Source organism: Balaenoptera ricei, chromosome 8, assembly GCF_028023285.1.
Source record: "Balaenoptera ricei isolate mBalRic1 chromosome 8, mBalRic1.hap2, whole genome shotgun sequence".
Taxonomy (NCBI): domain Eukaryota; kingdom Metazoa; phylum Chordata; class Mammalia; order Artiodactyla; family Balaenopteridae; genus Balaenoptera; species Balaenoptera ricei.
Genome location: NC_082646.1, coordinates 2606194 through 2622993, shown reverse-complemented (window position 1 = coordinate 2622993; position 16800 = coordinate 2606194).

Here is a 16800-nt window from a genome sequence, read left to right as displayed (position 1 = left end):
CTTACAGCTCCATATCCTTTGCGGGTCTGAGTCTCATCACCTGCAAAATGATAAACTCGAGATGGACAGTGCTTCTGGTTCCTTCCAGCTGGGAGAGTCTGTCAGGTCTCAGCAGCCCTTGAGAAATGCTGAGACATCAGAGAGCTGGTGAATCACTGATGTCAGTCTAGGGGGGACTCTTTGTATGGGGTTCCTTCATTGCATTAAACTCCTTCAGTGCTATTAGGACAGCCTTTCGCAGATGAATCCGCTGTTAGCTCAGTGTAACAGAAGCAGCCCTATTGTTCCCCCTGCTGCTACAAGAATGTCGCCATTGTCATTATGGAACCTGACTTCCCCGTCTGTCACTTGTAATGCTGCCTCTGAAACTGGAGAGAGAGGGAACCTTCCCTGGGGGCTATGGATTCTCAGATACCTAAACTCACTCCAGCCGCAGACGTGCACCCACAGAAGGCTGGTGGGCAGGTGGCATCCTGAGCTCTGAATTGGGGGTCACAGTTAGCGGTATTTGCTCTTACATTTTTCCCTTTCATCTGCATCTTAACACAGTTCACTCACTTACTGCCCGACAAGAAAGCTCCCCAGTGCGCACTGTGTCAAGAAAAGTTACCATTTTCTGCATTAATCCCTCTGTACCAAAAGCCTCCCTCTTTTTTCAGACGTTTAGCCCACGTGAGCTGAGCAAACATCAACCCTCAGCCGCCGCCCTTGCCTCCTGGTCCTGAACAGGACCATCTCACACAGACCTCACTTCTTGCATAAGGCGAACAGGGTCATTTATCTTTTCTGTTTAAACCCTTGGGATATCTCGGTTTGGTAAGACAGCACTTTCAGGAAGCTACACTGTTTTATTAAGTGTATTAAACAGCACAGAAGCTCATCTGTTTGGCCACAGTTTGTCTACTGGTTGTCTTGGCTTTATCCCAATATATCATGGGTTGTTTTCCCAACACATTTTTTAAATTCTTATTACTGACTATGATGTGCTTTCACTGATGTTATTCTCATAATTAATTTGTTTCTTACATAGCCGAAGACACAGAGTAGACCTTTGCCAAATTTGCATCATGTGTAACCTTTCTGGAATGGTGACCACATCCATAAATAATTCGTACTTGTTGAGTGCCTACTTAGGGCCACACAGCTTTGCCCTTATTTCTTCTATTTTTCATTACAGCCCTGGAAGGGAGATAATTTTATCTCATTGTCGCAGGTGAGGACATTGAGGCGTGGGGTGGCTGAGTTGCTTCCTCAGTTCTCACAGCTACTGTCTCCTGGAGGAGACAAGACCTACACCCAGATCTGGCTCCAAAGCCCGTGCATCGCTCACACTTACCCCCCACCCATAGTCCCGCCTCTGCTGAAATTCCATCAGGGCCTTGATTCAGTGGCAGGTCCACCGGTCAGCAGTTAGGCCATGGCTTCATGTGGCCTCTCCTGTGAAGGTGACTCAGAATTCGAACAGAGTACGTTTTCAGTCCTACCAACCTCCCAGGAATGGCCCTGCCCTTGGAGGGAAAAGCTCAGACATCGGTTTAGCTCCTAATGAGCAGGAATCTGGGCCCAGGCACGTAATCTGCGAGGGTTTTTATTGTTCTAATATTTAGTGCTGGGGGTGAGAGCTCCAGCAGAGAAATTTGGTCCATTGGTTTGACTCTTAGGAACTTACCGAGCTGGTTTGTATCACTCAGTCTGAGAGCACTGACGCCTGCAAAGTTTGTAATAAGAGCCTTGGGCTTGAACCACTGTCTTTCTTTTCTGGCAAATTTGAGTTTTGACAGGAGACTCTGGGAAGGCTCCAAGGTCCATGTTGGCTCTAAAATATGCAAAACTATGGAGAGGAACTGAGAAAGAGGAGACTCTGAGAACCCGTAGCTGTTTTCAAATACTTAGGTGCTAGAATGAGATGTTTTCTATAGGATCACATCAAGCAAAGCCAAGACAAATAGGCTTACATTGTTTGGGAACCGTCAGACCAATGTAAAATAAATGTAAAGGTCAGAGGTGCCCAAAGAGGTAAAGGGCTGCCTTGGAGTTTTTCCAGCACTGGGTGTGAATGTGCGTGTGCGTGAAAGCATGTATGCGTGTGCATGCATGTATGTGCGTGCACGTGAACATGCGTGCACATTCTCATGCCCACACGGGAAGGGGCAAACAGATCTGATCAGATGACTTTCACGACTCCACGTGTTAGAATTACAGAATTATTTCTATAATTCAGTTTTAAGATGGGCCTTCAGGCAGCACGCTCTTTATCAGAGACACGTATTTACTCAAGAAATCTGCCTGTTGCACATTTTTAAAAATTTTCAAACCTTTAAAAAAGTAACACAAATAGCATACGAGCAGCTCTCACCCATGTTTGCTCTGCACCTTCTAGGAACCACGCATTCTCTCACGTAATCACAAAGTAATGATCAAATTCAGGACATTTAACACAGATCTGCTGCTGTTGGTGACAGGCACAGGCTGCTGTCTGCTGTCACCTCGCACAGTCTGTTGTATCGTCACTCCTACATCACACTATCCCACCACTGACCGTCCACGCCACTGGATGCGATCTCATGTCTCCTTAGCCTCCGTCTGTCCTGACACTGATGTTGTGCAGAGGACAGACGGACTGGAGTGCCTGCTGCTTTTCAGACGTTGCTCAGATGCCCCGCAGACAGCTCCGTGTCTGGCACACAGCACCTGGTCAGCGTCAGCAGGACAGAAGGAAGCCCGTGGCCTGATGGCCCCGGCGCCCTGGTCATCCTGGCCGGCAGGGCAGGGATGGCCAAGGTGTGAACTCTGAGCTTGTGCCCGTGCCCCGCCTCCTGTGACCCTCAGCTCCCTCACCTCCCGGCAGTCGTGAGAATTAAGTGGCATATTGTAGGTAAAAGTGCTTAGTAAACTACTGCAGAGAGCTAGACCCACGCAGTACAATATAATTTATTATTAACACACCAGCGAGGCAGCCTGAAGCTAGAATCGCATGGTGAGATTGAAAAGTCTGTAAAACGCTGTGGACAAAAGCAAAAGCAGGCTGACCGGGCGGGGCTGCTGGCCCGGTGGCTGGACCTGGCGTCCCGGCTCGTCCTGGCGCTCAGTGGCGCCTCCTCTCGGCTCGACCTTCCGACGCTCGTGCAGGAGAAGTGGCTGCGGACACTGAGCCTCCACCGAGGGCCGAGTGCTTTGCCAAGGGAAGCCCCCGAAGCGCGTGAGAACCCGAAAGGTCTTAGGGTCCCTCTGCTAAAATGCAGAGCTTCAGAAAGATGATGTTATTCCCTCGGAGTCACACAGTCAGGGAGCAGCTGAGTCAGGAAGCACATTTCCAGCCCCTCCCGCAGAGGCATCGGTGTGTGTATGTGTGTGTGAGTGTGTGTACGTGTGTGTGTGGTGGGGGAATGACTGTGTTTCCTACACGCTTCCCAATACGTGCTCCTGCTCGGTGGCCCAGTGACGAGCTGTTACTAAATAACAGTTTACTTGAATCTGTACATTACTGGCTCTAAAGCAGGGCCTGGCTCCTTCCTGATATGCAGATTATGCTAATAAGCTCTGGCTCTACAATCACTCCTGACCTTCTCAGTTTCTTTATTTGTTGACTCTGTGAAGTGATGTGAGTGTACAGAACTCTCTAAGGAATCCGAAGCATCCCAGCTTCCTGGGGCCCCCGGGAAGGCATCTCCTCTCTCTTTCCCTGCCTGGGGGCCAGCCCAGGATTTGGGGCAGCAGAAAACAGATGTTCTGGATCACGCCAAGACTGGGGTCTGGACCCGCGTCTGCAGAGCACACCCCAGGCTCTCACCAGTTGTCCCCGTGCTGCTTTCAATGGGGTGATCCTCCATCAAGGCTTATGGAATGGACATCAGACATTAAAGTTGGAAACATCCGGCCGTGCAGCTGGCCGACAGACTGCCTGACGTTACAGGGTGGGCGGCCCAGCCCTCAGGCCGTGCACACCTTTAAGTGGCATCGCCCCGTCGGGGACAGCACGGGTCACTCAGAATGCTGCTCCCCGTGTTTCCTGCCCTAGCCGCACACACAGGCCAGCGAGGCAGGCTGGATCTGTGGGCAAGGCCTCTGCGTCCTGTGTGAGCAGACAGAGGAAGCATGCGCTAGGAATGCCCTACCCCCTCCCATCCCCACCCGTCCTGAGCCTCACGTGCTCAGGAAAGGCCTGGCCGCTGGGTTTGGCTTTTGGATGTTTTACTGCCCCGACGCCTCTTCCTGTCACAGCTCTGCCAGGCCACTGCTCGCCCTTTCCTTCTCTCTCTCTGCCTCTATCTTCAACAAGAGCCCTTCGATTTCCTGTGTCTTTTCCAGATTGGCTCTGTTGGCCTTCCAAGGCTGACCTTTTGTCTCTGACCTCTGCCCCTCCCTACAGCCTGCACCACTGGCGCAGGGGGCGTGAATACATTTCCGGGGCCCCGGGACCACCTGCGCAAATGCCTCGCTACTCCAGGCAAGCGTCCTGCGACCTCCCTTTTGTCATAGTCGCTGCAGCTAGCGTGGCACATAATCACCTTCAAAAGGGGAAAGAGTCCATTTCTGGAGAAAGTGCTCTGGGAATGCAGCCACTGTCCCTGGCCCCCTCCTGTGCGCTCTGCGCCCCGCGGGCCTGGGTCCCCCGAGGGCACGCTGGTCGGCTCTGTGACTGGCCACCCAATCCCTTCCCGTCCTCCGGTCTGTCCCTCTCACGTTAGGTCACACTCCCCCCCTACCCCACCCCCCACCCCCCGGCTATTCCTCCGTCTCCGCTTTTGTTCTCGGGTCCAGATGGCCCTCGTGCTCAAAGTCAGCGGGGAGTATTAAGCAACAGAGAAGGACTGAGTGATGGGGAGGGTGTCTGGAGCAGTGCGGTCCGGTCTCTTGGTCAAATACAGTGCAGGGTTGTCACCTTGGCTGCTGTTTCCAGTCAGTCTTAGCGGGTTTCTGGACCAGTCGGTGGAGAAGGATTCTGAAGCCAAGTCTGGCTCAACAAGAAAGAAGATGGTGATTGATTAGTAATGCCTGCCGTGGGCACAGACAGAGGGAGCTGGTGTTTGGCCATCCAGGAGCTGACGTCATACTTCTGAGTGTGCTGTCTGCTATCTCTTTTGATCTCTGGGTCCAGTTTCTCCCATTTTCTTCTGACAGCTTCCGGGACAGTGAGTTTCCTCTAATAAGGTAGTAAGAAATGTAAAAATGTTACAGCATCAGTATCACCCGAAACTTCCTGGAAATGCAAAATCTTGGGCCCCAGCACAAATGTACTGACTTTAAAACTCTAGAGGTGGGACCCAGAAATCTGTGACCAGCTCCCCCGGCCCCCCTGACACAGGCGAGCACGTGAGAACCAGTGAGTAACGGACAGGAGGGACATGGGATGTGGGGCTGAAATGGAAAGGCTGGTGCTGGCTTGTGACTAAGTCCTTGCTTCTAACAAAGTCGTGGAAGGTGAATCTACAGGTTTAGGATTCTCGGGGTGAAGTGTATTTTATAGCAATATTCAGCGGCAGATTTTATCAGCTTCAGTAAATCCCTCCTGGATGTGAATCCAGAGGAAGACATTCCAGGAGGGCCTTGACCCCATGCTTCTCAGGTTCATGCCGTTGTCCCAGCCATCGCATCACCGGGCCTGCCCCACCCCGGGTCATGCCTGCTCATGAAATTGGCATTTTGGATTTCATCGGAATGAACCAGAGAAGATACCAGACTTGGGCTTTTGGGGGGAAGTGGAGTACCTATCGACATGAATGCTTGTGTGCATTTGTGCACGTGTGTGTGTCTGTGTGTGTCTGCGTGTGTGTGTGTGTTTCCCCTCCTTGGACACTACAGCTGGAGGATCAAGGTCAATGAACTCAGAGGTTAAGCTCACCCACCTGATCTCAGGTGACATCTCTGGGAAGACCACATCCAGGGCCCAGACCCGAGGGCTGAAGGCAAACCTCCACACTAGGTGGCCCCTCTTACCGGCCTCAATGTCTGCACCATGGCTGAGACACCTCACAGGCCACGAGGGCCACTGGGCTGAATTCTGACTCCATCTACAGGTTTCTGATTTCAAGTCCTTCATCAGCTACTAAGAGAAGGGTGCATTACTGCTGGCCTGCCATACGTCTGGCCAGCCTGTTTTCTTACCCGGAAATGGGGTGATACCTGTCTCAAAGGTTGTTGTGAGGAACTAATCTAAGAATCTGTGGCCATAAAATCGCCACTGCAGTTCAAGGCACTTTGAGCTTCACCTCTGGGGACATACTGCAGGTCCCATGGAGGACCGGGTCCCAGTTCCTTCCTCTGTATGCTCTTTTTTTTTTTTTAAACATCTTTATTGGAGTATAATTGCTTTACAATGGTGTGTTAGTTGCTGCTTTATAACAAAGTGAATCAGCTATACATACACATATATCCCCATATCTCTTCCCTCTTGCATCTCCCTCCCTCCCACCCTCCCTCTCCCACCCCTCTAGGTGGTCACAAAGCACCGAGCTGATCTCCCTGTGCTATGCGGCTGCTTCCCACTAGCTATCTATTTTACATTTGGTGGTGTATATATGTCCACGCCACTCTCTCACTTCGTCCCAGCTTACCCTTCCCCCTCCCCATGTCCTCAAGTCCTCTGTGTGCTCTTGCTTCCTTAACTCCGCAGAGGCCAGGCGTGCAGGGAGCTGAGGCTGCCTGTGGTCCCTTCTCCCCTTCTCAGTCCGTCTCTGGGCCCACAGTTTGAACACAGCTGCAGATAAGAGCAGGACACCCTGTTCTCAGTCTCGGTGCGGAGGGCTGCGCCCCCTGGTGGCGGCTGGGGATGCTGCAGGCCCTCAGCGTCACCGGGCAAGGAGGGAGGACCCGCCACCCGCTTCTGGAGGCCCCTGTGCAGGGGCCGGTCCTTTCTTCTCACTTCACGCTGGGTGCATCTTTGTTCCAGTCCACTGAGTATCTACAAATGAAAGTTACCCCAGTTCAGTCCCGTCCTAACAGCTGTATCTGAGACTGGCTCCCTCCCACATCAGGAGTGTCATCTTCTGGCTCTGCACCCACCTCCTCTTGGGGTTTGGGTCCCTCCTGGCTCCTGGTGGCCCAGAGAGGGGCGGATCCAGCACCCGCGTACTGTGTGTGAGGGCGTCTCTGTGCTCACGGCTCACGTGCACGTTACCTGCCAGCCAGGCCTGCCTGTGACATAGAACCCGATTTAAAGGCACGTGAGTGTTAGAGACAGGACAGCAGCTTCCTGTCTTCCCCTCTCTCAGCCACACACATGCACACGTGCACGTGCACACACACACAGACACACACACAGAGAAACACACATGGACACTGGCCCGTAGAGCTTTCCAGAAGCTCTGCTGGTGTAAATAACCACTCAGTCATCTGCATGTCTCTCCCTTGCCATTATAACTGAACTTTCCTTTAAAGTACAGCTTCTCCTCCTTCCTACTGAGCCCGGCCGGCCTGCAGGTCTGCACGTTTTATTCCTAATCAATGCCCCACCAGCCCAGCATCGCTTCCCTGACTTCACCCCCTCGCCTTTGCTCCTCCGACGCAAGACAGGAAAGGGTCCGAGGGTGCGTGTGTTACACGAGACGCTTCCGCAGATGAGTCCGCGTCCCGGGTGCCGTGCTGCCTGCACAGGGAGGAGGGAGAATGAGCCTGGCTGAGCCCCAGGGGCCGCTCCCTCCTGGGAAGCCATGAAACCATACGATTGGCTCCAGAGTCTGACGAGGTGGATGCAAAGACCAGAGGTGAGAGGGGTGAGGGTGTCAGAGGTCAGAGATCTCTGTGATCCCTGCGGAAATGCGCTCTAGACGTGTCAGCAGCAAACCTGCGTGAGTCAGCAAATCAGCATCACGGCTGTGAAAGGGGCTGGGCTCCCGGGGGCCACACCCACCTCCAAGGCGCGGACCATGTTCACGGCTGGGGGTCAGAGAGGGAGAGATGCCACAGAGCGGGCAGCTGGACGGTTCCGGAAGGTCCTGTGGGCGGGAACCTCTGGATTCCCCACGCCACGGGCCCGATGGTTCCCAGGCTGACTACGCCTCCGGATTTCCCGACTGCGCTGCCACGCTGCTTGTAAGGAAAGGCTTCCCTGGGAGGCTGAGGGGCTTAGAAGGGTCACTGAGGAAGGGCAGGCCGTGGAAAGAGGCGGCTCCGTGAATGAACAAACTCCCTCTCGCCCTGAAGTTCAACAGAACTGGGTTCTACCTGCAACTCTGTGACTTGCTGGTGGTGTTTAACTTAATCTTGCCCAGCTTCATTTCTTTCCATCAGTAAAACGGGGATATTCACCCCTGGACTTGGTTGTGGGAATGAAGTGAGCCCGGGAGTGCACTGACCCCAGTGCCGGGCATAGAGAGAGGGAAGGGGTGACGGATGTGTTGACGCAAACTGACCCGAGGATGGCAGCTCCCTCTGGCTCCACCCACCCTTCCAGAGTGGTCCACGGAGGGTCACCCTGCATGGGTGCCTGGTGACGTCTTGGGTCATAGGACGGTAGCCTGACCCCACTCACCACCTACAAACCGTGGGAAGGTGGTTCTCCCTGTGCTTCCAGGGCAAATGCAGCATGGATCTGGGTCCCTGCGCGGAAAACCTTCTCTGCACAGCCTCTGGGCGCTTCACATCACCCTCCTTCGCATGCCCTCACCCGCCCTGGGCTGCGGCTTACAGGGTGCTGATGCGGGGGCAGGGGGTGGGCACAGCCTCCGCTCCCGGGCTCGGTCCCGGCCGGTCTCCTGTCCTCTGGCCAGGGCACTGGCTTTCTTTACGCTGTTTGTTTAGCTCTGGGTTTGAAGCTGGACAGCTGGGCTTAGCCCAGGTTGGGGCTCTGTGGCCTCCACACCCAGGCCTCTTGCACCTGCCTCCTGCCTCCCATCCCTTGTCCCTCTGTGGGCCCTCCTTGTCCCCACATCCCACATTCCTAGAGACCAGGGAGGTGTCTGGAGGCTGTGGTTTGAATCCCAGCCCAGGTGATGCCCTGAGAGAGATAACATCCCTCTGGGACTCAGCGGCCCTCGCTGAAGGAGGGGAGGAGCCTGGAGGGGAGGAAACTCCAGAAAGACCCTCAGAGGGTTGTTGAGCTGCCCAGAGTGAGGGCTGAAAGCTGATGTCTGCGGACCCTCGGTAGAGACCAGTCGAGGGCTTGCTTGGTGTTGCTCGGGGCCAGAACTCGGACCCATCCAGGTGGAAAGCTCAGGCTAAGAGAGAGCTCTCTAGAAATTACAAGGTAGGGGTTGGCTTTCCTTTGGTGCCTTACACAGGCGTTTCACTTAATTCTTACAGCGTCCCTGTGTGGAGGGATTTAAGATGCCAGTTTTAGAGACGAGGAAGCAGAAGCCGGACAGCTGGGTAACCTGACGAGATCCCCCGGCTTGGGGAGGGGCTGGGACGTCCCGGCCAAACGAGGCCCTTCATGCCCACTGTCCCCAGGATATTCACGACGAGGCTGGGGGGCTCGGCCAGCCTCTGGAGGAGACACATGGGGTCTGATGGGAGAGCTGGGTTGGCAGGTGCAGACCCAGCCAAACTGTAACTCTGTTCTCTTGCCTTTGATCTCAGCCTTGTCCTCTAGTCACTCACTGATCTCCCAGCTGTTCCTCGAAAACCCCAAGCACACTCTCACCCGGGACCTTGGCACTTGCTGGTTCTCTGCCTGCAGCGCTCCCCCCATGTGTCAGGTGGACTGTTCCTCCTGCCTCCCGTCTCGTCAATGACACCTTCTTAGAAACGCCTCCCCACCTCCACAGGGCAGCTTATCACTTTTCTTAGCTGTTTCTAGCACCTGGCATGTTATGAATGTACTTGTTTATCCACTGTGTCAGTCTCCCTCTCCTAGAATTAAAGTTCCAAATGCTCAGAGACGTTGCCACGTCTCCATCCACAGTGTCTGGAATGTTGGCAGAAGAAGGCTTAGAGAGTAAATTTGGGGAATCTAGTTGCAGGAGCCGAGGGACTTCTCTGACTCTGAGTTGACCTTACGCTGCGTAAGCAGTGCTGCACTTGGCACTGAATGTTTGCAAAGTCTAGACTTGGCCCTGCTCCCAGGATTTATCTTCCCAAAAGAGATGGCGTGGGGTTGGGAGGGAAGCACAGGTAAAACGTTAAGCCAGCAGGGGCCCATGAGAGACCCAGTGGAGAGAGAGCCACAGGGAACGGGGCCACACAGCTGCCTGCGAGGGGCCGAGAGCAGGACAGGGCTGGGCACTGGCTCACTTTCCTGTCAGGGATTATCTGATTCAGAGACCCCCTCTCTGCACCTCTAAAGGCTGGGCCCTCCCTGGGTGCCACAACGAGGCTGGCCCAGAGGCACCCATGGGAATAGGCTAATTTCCTTTGATGTTTTCAAAGGTAGAATATAATGTCTGTGCTTTTCTGAGAACCACTTAGCTGTAGGCTGGGGGTTGGGAATGTTCCATCTGTGGGCAATGCTAATTAGAGACCATTACACCCCAGACGTGACCTGCCGGGGCGCACCTCAGCGAAGCAGCCTGAGCTAAACGCCCTTGTCCGAGGGCTGAGGGGGCCCCGGAGCCAGGCCCGCAGGCTGCGTCCTCCAAGGCCGGGACAGACAGCCCAAGGGCGGCTGCATTTGGAGGCGGCAGGGACCCTGAACCCGGAGTCGCACTCAGGGCGGGCGGGGCCCAGTCTCAAAGTGCCCCTGCTTCATTAATTACCCCTCGCCTCCGCCGCTTCCCCGCTTGCTTGCTGTCAGAGAACAGACAATCGAACTAACCAGTGTTCCTGGGGAAGTAACAGTGCAGTCGCATCAAGTGTGAAACACATGTTATACGGTCGGTAGCGAACAAGGACGAATCACAGCTGCCAGGAGCACGGCGTCTCCCAGGGTCGCCTCCACCCCAGTTGTGTGAATGTGGGGTTTCTGCCCCCAGAGATGTCTGCCCCTTTCAGCTTGGGTCCCCAGCAGGGTCCAGCCTGCTCAATCACTCAGTGACCCTAATGAGGGCGGCACGAGGGCGAGAGCTTGCCTTCTGCTGTGGCCTGGGGCTTCCAGGGTCCCCATCCCGTCACCAGGCTGGTCCCAGGGTGCGGGGACCTTCCTGGGCACCCAGCCTGGAACCCCACCGATCTGTGTACCCTGTCTCCTGGGGTGAGGGCAGAACCCGGCGACCGCAGTCCCCTGAATTGATGCTTCCCCGGCTCCTGCAAACGCCGTGCCAGGCACTGCGGTGAGGGTGAGGCCTGGCACCAGTGGGCATAGGACCCTTCTCCCCAGGGAGCAAAACGACTGCACCTCTTGTCACCAGGGAGAGAGGGACAAAGGATCACAGGAGGGGAACGGCACCGAGAGTCGGGCATCAGGAGGGCTGTGAACTGACACTTCCTGGCCTCCGCTGCTGCCCCTCGGGTGGTCCCCAGCCCCCGCGGTCCCTGCCGCCCCAGACACGTCCCCTGGTGCCAGAATGAGCTCTAGCAAGGCAATCAAGTGAATGTATTTTTAAAAGAAAACTCATTTACCAAGCAGGCCTCTGGAGCAGTTGATGGAATAGCCCTCCTCTGGATAAAAAGAGTGGTGCAGTGGCCTCCCCGGGGCTATTATTGCGCTGACATTACGGCGGGCTAAACCCCACAGGGTGCGGCAAGGCCCGCCGGTTCGCACATCTGGATCCGGGAGCCTGCGGAGGCCGGGGGCGGGGCGCGCCTGCAGCTCCAGGGACGGCCACCGGAGGGCGCGCCTGCGCTCTCCACGCCGCTGCCTGCGCTCCCGGCTCGCGGACCCCTGAAACCTTAAACTTGGGCGTGGGGCGCTTCTCTGAGGGCTCCGCGGAGGGAGGGCAGCCTGCCCTGCTCTCTAACTCCCCGCGCCCCTGGCTTTGTGTCCAAACAATGGTTTGCAAAGCCAACCACACAGGTGTGGTTGGAGGAGGTTGGGGCGCACACATCACTAAATCAGCAGCACGTGCATGATGATTTTTAAAGCGCCCGAAAAATCCTTTCAGATCACATCCAAATGTGATTGAACGCATCCTTTTGTTTGGGAGAAGTCTGTGAGATGAGACCCAAAGGCCAGACTGGTCTCCAACTCCCCCACCTCCATCTACTTCCCTTGGGGCACACGTGACCCAGGCATCCCAAGGGCACGCCCTCAGCCACACCCCGCTCCCCTGGGGGCTCCCGGCAGGGACAGAGCCTGGATTATCCACCTTGCATCCCCAGTGCCTGGCCATGATGCCGACAGCAATCCAAGCTGAGTTGAACCTGACTCTGCTTCTTGTGGGGTGAAGTGATGTTTGTGCGGAAGACCCCAGCTGCTCCCTGTGGTCTGAGCACCAAATCCTTGATCCTGCCCTCAGGCTATGTGGCACCACTTGGGATTGGAAAATGCAGCCCTCAGGCTCACAGACCAAAGGACAGACGTCCAGTCACCCTCTGAGATGGTCTTACCCAATCCCAGAGGCCCACGGACCCCAGCACATCTTAGAGGCGCTGCCTTAGGACTTCTAGACCACTCGCGAGACTGCAAGGTTTATTTTAGCTGGTTTTTAAAACAGTGTGTTCAGTTAGTTTTAATTTTCCGTGGGCGTACTGTTCAGGAAGAGCAAACGCTAGCAAACGAGTTGGATGTTGGTCAAGGAAAATGCCCACAGGCCCTTGGGGGCCAAGGAAGGAAGGAAGCCATGGGGCAGGATTGCTCTTTCTCCTGGGACCTCTGCCACCACCTGTGGGTCTGTGCGGGGAGCCAGGGAGAGCCAGGACAGAGGCAAGCAGGTCGGGGTGGGTGTGGGGTGGTGGTCCTGACCTGCCTCAACCTCCCCAGTGTGACCCGACCCTCGGGAACCCAGGAGCTCCTGACAGGATCGCCCAGGAGGGGCTGGGAGGACAGGAGAAGGAAGGAAGGGGTGAAGGAGAATGTGGAGGTGAATTCCTGCCCTTTGAGTCCCAGGGCCGGACAATAACTCTTTAACTTTCAGGCCTTAATTCAAAGGCTGGCTCAGTCCCTAGGCCAGACTTAACGACATTCATCCTGTGGAATTCAGTTTCCCCCAAATGCTGCTTTTAGCCCCGTTCCCCGAAAGCACTGGTTCTTTCTGAGGTGAAGTCCATAGGAGGGGTGGGATTGGGGTGTCCTTGTGCAAGGAGGGGATGGGGGCCTCAGCATCAGGAGATGTCAGTTCCTCTTCTGCTTTCTGTCTGCCTCTGGGAAGGTCATGGGTCCACCTGCAAGCATTTTGGGAAGCTTGATTCAGAAAGCATTCCCCCCTCTTTAGATACCATGTTCATCTTTTCCCAGGTACTTGACTGTCATTTCTGCTTTCCTGCAGCGTCCCACTGCCTCCGAGGCGCTGGTACTATTGTTACCGTTACAGCACCTGATGCTATTTCATTTCGTATCACAGGAGATAGCACAGAGCACGACTGCTAAGTATACCTGCCGCAGGCTGAGTACCAGTGCCGTGTGGGCAGGGTGCTAAAAACCTCCCCTGTGTTCATCCTGTAATCCCTGTCTCATGACGACCCTCAGGAATGGGTGCTGTCATCACCCCATTCTGTAGATGGGAAAGTGAGGCCTGGGGAAGTTGTGGGTTGTCTCCGGTCTCACATCCAGCCCCTGCTCCTCCTGACCACTAGTCTGAGCTGTTGCACAGGCAGAAAGCACTGGAATCACCCCATAAGGCCCGGAAGGCTGGGGAGACTCTCCTGACAGGACAGCATCGTTCTCGCGCGCCCTTTAGACATTGAGAAGTAAAGACATACCAGCCTGGTGCTTCCCAGCGCCCCGGTGACGGATGAAAGGTACATGCGATAGAGATGCCGGCGCACCCAGGGCAGGCAGAGAGAGGACCCCAAGGGGGGCCCTGAATTCCGGCCTCAGCCCGCCCATCTCCCTCCCTGCTCCCCCTCCCCTCCCCCAGGGTGGGCTCCTCCACGGGCCAGACCAAGGCTTCCCTCCTGTCCTCCTGCGGGCAGCTGGCCCCGTGCCCCAGACCACCCCTCCCGCGATCGCACCTGCCAGCCCTCTGGAAGGACTTAGCAGGGCAAAGGGGTTATTGTGCTTGAAGAGTAAAGAGCATTGCTACTGGGCATGCGCCTGTTACCCGGGACCGAGGTGAGGGCCCCCCGGTCTGCACAGGGTGACCCTCTGCAGTGCAGGCCTGTGCCGCCGCGTGGCAGTGATGGGCAGGGGCCGTCACCTTTGTGCTCTCGCAGGCCGGGACCCAAGCTGCCGAAGCCCACGGGGAGGGAAGCTCGCCGCACGCTCAGGACTCGAGGCCACATGGGGTCACCCTGACACACGCCGTCCCCAAGCCCATCCGTTCGTAGAACTGGGACCAGGAACACGTGGACCTGGCAAGGAGACGCCTGGATCCGGACTAAGGATGAAAGGACTGTATGACACACGGCCCCACCCAGTGAGGCCTTCCCGGCACACCCTGGCCCAGGTCACACATGCACCAACGTTTCATCAGAAATACCAACAAAGCTGCCCAAATCCCAGAGATCGGGGCCTTCTCCCAGAGCAGCAGTTATAGCCTGCGCCCCGCACCTGAGGAGATGGGCGGGGCACACACAGTGGTCCAGGGTCAGCCGGACACAAAGCAGTCTCGGACCAGCCGAGCAGGATGCTGGCCCGGGGTGGGCACAGGGGTGCAGCCTGAGAGCACGTGCTCTCAGAGCCCCCAGAGTCGGAAACACGCGAGAGAACACGTGTTCTGCCTGCACAAGTGGACACATCCACACGGTTAAAAACCACACAACGTCAACAAGATCTCATGCTGAAATACAGAGCCAGGTCCTTACCCGCCTTATCAGAACTGTGAGGGCCTCGGGTTAGAGAGAGAAGGGCTCGGGCATGAGAAGGCAGGAGAGGAAGTGAGCAAGGCCCGGGGTTGGGAGATGCTCACCGAGACCTCGGTCCAGGCCTCCGGGAACACAATGGCAGGGCTCCTCCTTGGCGTTTGGGAAGAGTGGACAGGCCAGATCAGTCCTGGGCTATAGGGTGGGGTGGGTGATGGGGACACGGAGCACGGGACTTCCTCCCGTTCTGTTCTCTCCTTCGCGTCTCCGTCACAGCCGAGGACGAGATGTCCCAGCAAAGCAAAGGGACAGGCTGAGGCCCAGACGCCAGAAGATCTGGAAGAACATAGTTCACAAATGAATGCAAAAGTGAGAAGAAGTATCCAATAAATGAACCACCTGATAGGGGAGTAATGACTGCCCCCTCCTGCCAATAAAATATCAGTTAGCACAGAAAGCAAAAAGCACAGGGATTACATTGAGGAACTCTTCTCCCAGAGCAGGTACACCTGGCCTAAGGGCAGGGGAGAGAGTAAGACCATTAAAAACGAGGAGACAAGTTGGGTGCAGAACAGGCCCCTGCCTCGGGGGTCTGCCTGAGCCCACCCACCCGCTGTCCTCATAGTGTCGCCTCTATTGGATGCAAGAGGAGCCCTGGCTGTCCCCCCCCGCCCCCAGATGGGCTGTCGGCAGGGGCCTCCCCCAGCCTGACGGGGCCCTGGCGAGACCCCTGCACTCCAAACTCGGGGGCCGCATGGATACCCCGTTCCAACACACATTGTGCAATTGTCTGGCTGACTGGACACTTCTCTCCTTTGGCAGAGCCCGAGGGGCAGGTCATGTTCTTCGTCCTCCCTCAGTGGCCACTGCTAGGGTGGGACCAGGTCACGAGGGAGGAGGGGAGAGAGGGAAGGGAGATGGAAAGTACCTCCTGAGAGCCAGGGAGGATGTGGACTCTTGATATGAAGGGCAAAAGGGATACGGCGCCTGCCTCTGATGAGCCTCGTCAGGGATAAGACAGCTCTTGGAGGGGGACACACTCAGGTGTGCCCCGGGGAGGGGCGGAGCTGATGACCCAGCGGACGGCCTTTCGCTTTGTGGGAGGGTGTGCGGGGCTGGAGCGGAGCTGGGGAGCTCGGGCCGGCAGAGGAGAGGTGTCCGTGCCAGCCCCACACGGGCCGTGCGTCTCCGCGAGCAGCTGCTCCGGAGGATGCAGGTACCAGCGGCAGGGCCCCGCGGAGGACGCGCGGGACGCGCCCACGCGCTGGATGCAGCGCCGCCTCTTCTCCGCTCGGTGCGGGGAGGGGGCATGTCCCCTCATCTTCAACCTTTACGGACTGCAGTTCACAGGGGAAGGCGGTGACGGCCCCCCGTGGAGTGGCCTGGGGGCAAGAGGGTGGCATGTGGTTTGCTCTGCCTCTGCGGGTGGGTTTTCTTCCTGCCTCCTGTTCAGACCCCTCCTGCCCGCGCTTGTGGCTCTGCCTCAGCAGCACCTCCTGCGGCTGCCCCTCCCCCGCTGCAGGGTCCGCCAGGAGGTCACTTGGCGGGAAGCCTGGGGCCCAGCCGGGCTGAGCTGCGCCATCAGTGCCGGAGTGGGGGGCGCGCATAAGCAGGCCCTGCCCCGCCCTCTCCTCCCTCCTCTTCCCGTGGTCCGTCCAGGGAACTCTGTGGGCGCCGACCTCTGATAGATTCCCTCTGCCTTCTTTTCCCTGAGAGCCTGTCCCCAGCCGTCTTCCCGTCTCTTTCCTTTTCTCCTCCTCTCTCTTTCCTTTTTTGTTTCTTCCTCTCCCTTAATGTAAACCCCCGAAGGGGGGACGGTGTGATGACCACACCCCAGAGGCTCAGGGTCCTCAGCGGTGACCTTGCTGAGCTCAGGTCCCTCCACTGGGTGGAGCTCGTTAAGCATCAGTATTTTCCGTGTTAACTTGGCCGAGATTAACACGCTGCAGGAGGCTGGGGGTGGGGAGAACCAGCACCCACTGAGCTTTTACTGTTTGTTAGGAGTTTGTCATATGCAGCCTCACTCATTACTCAGTATATGCACATACACACACACTATGGTACAAGGTAGATACCATTAACTTTTCA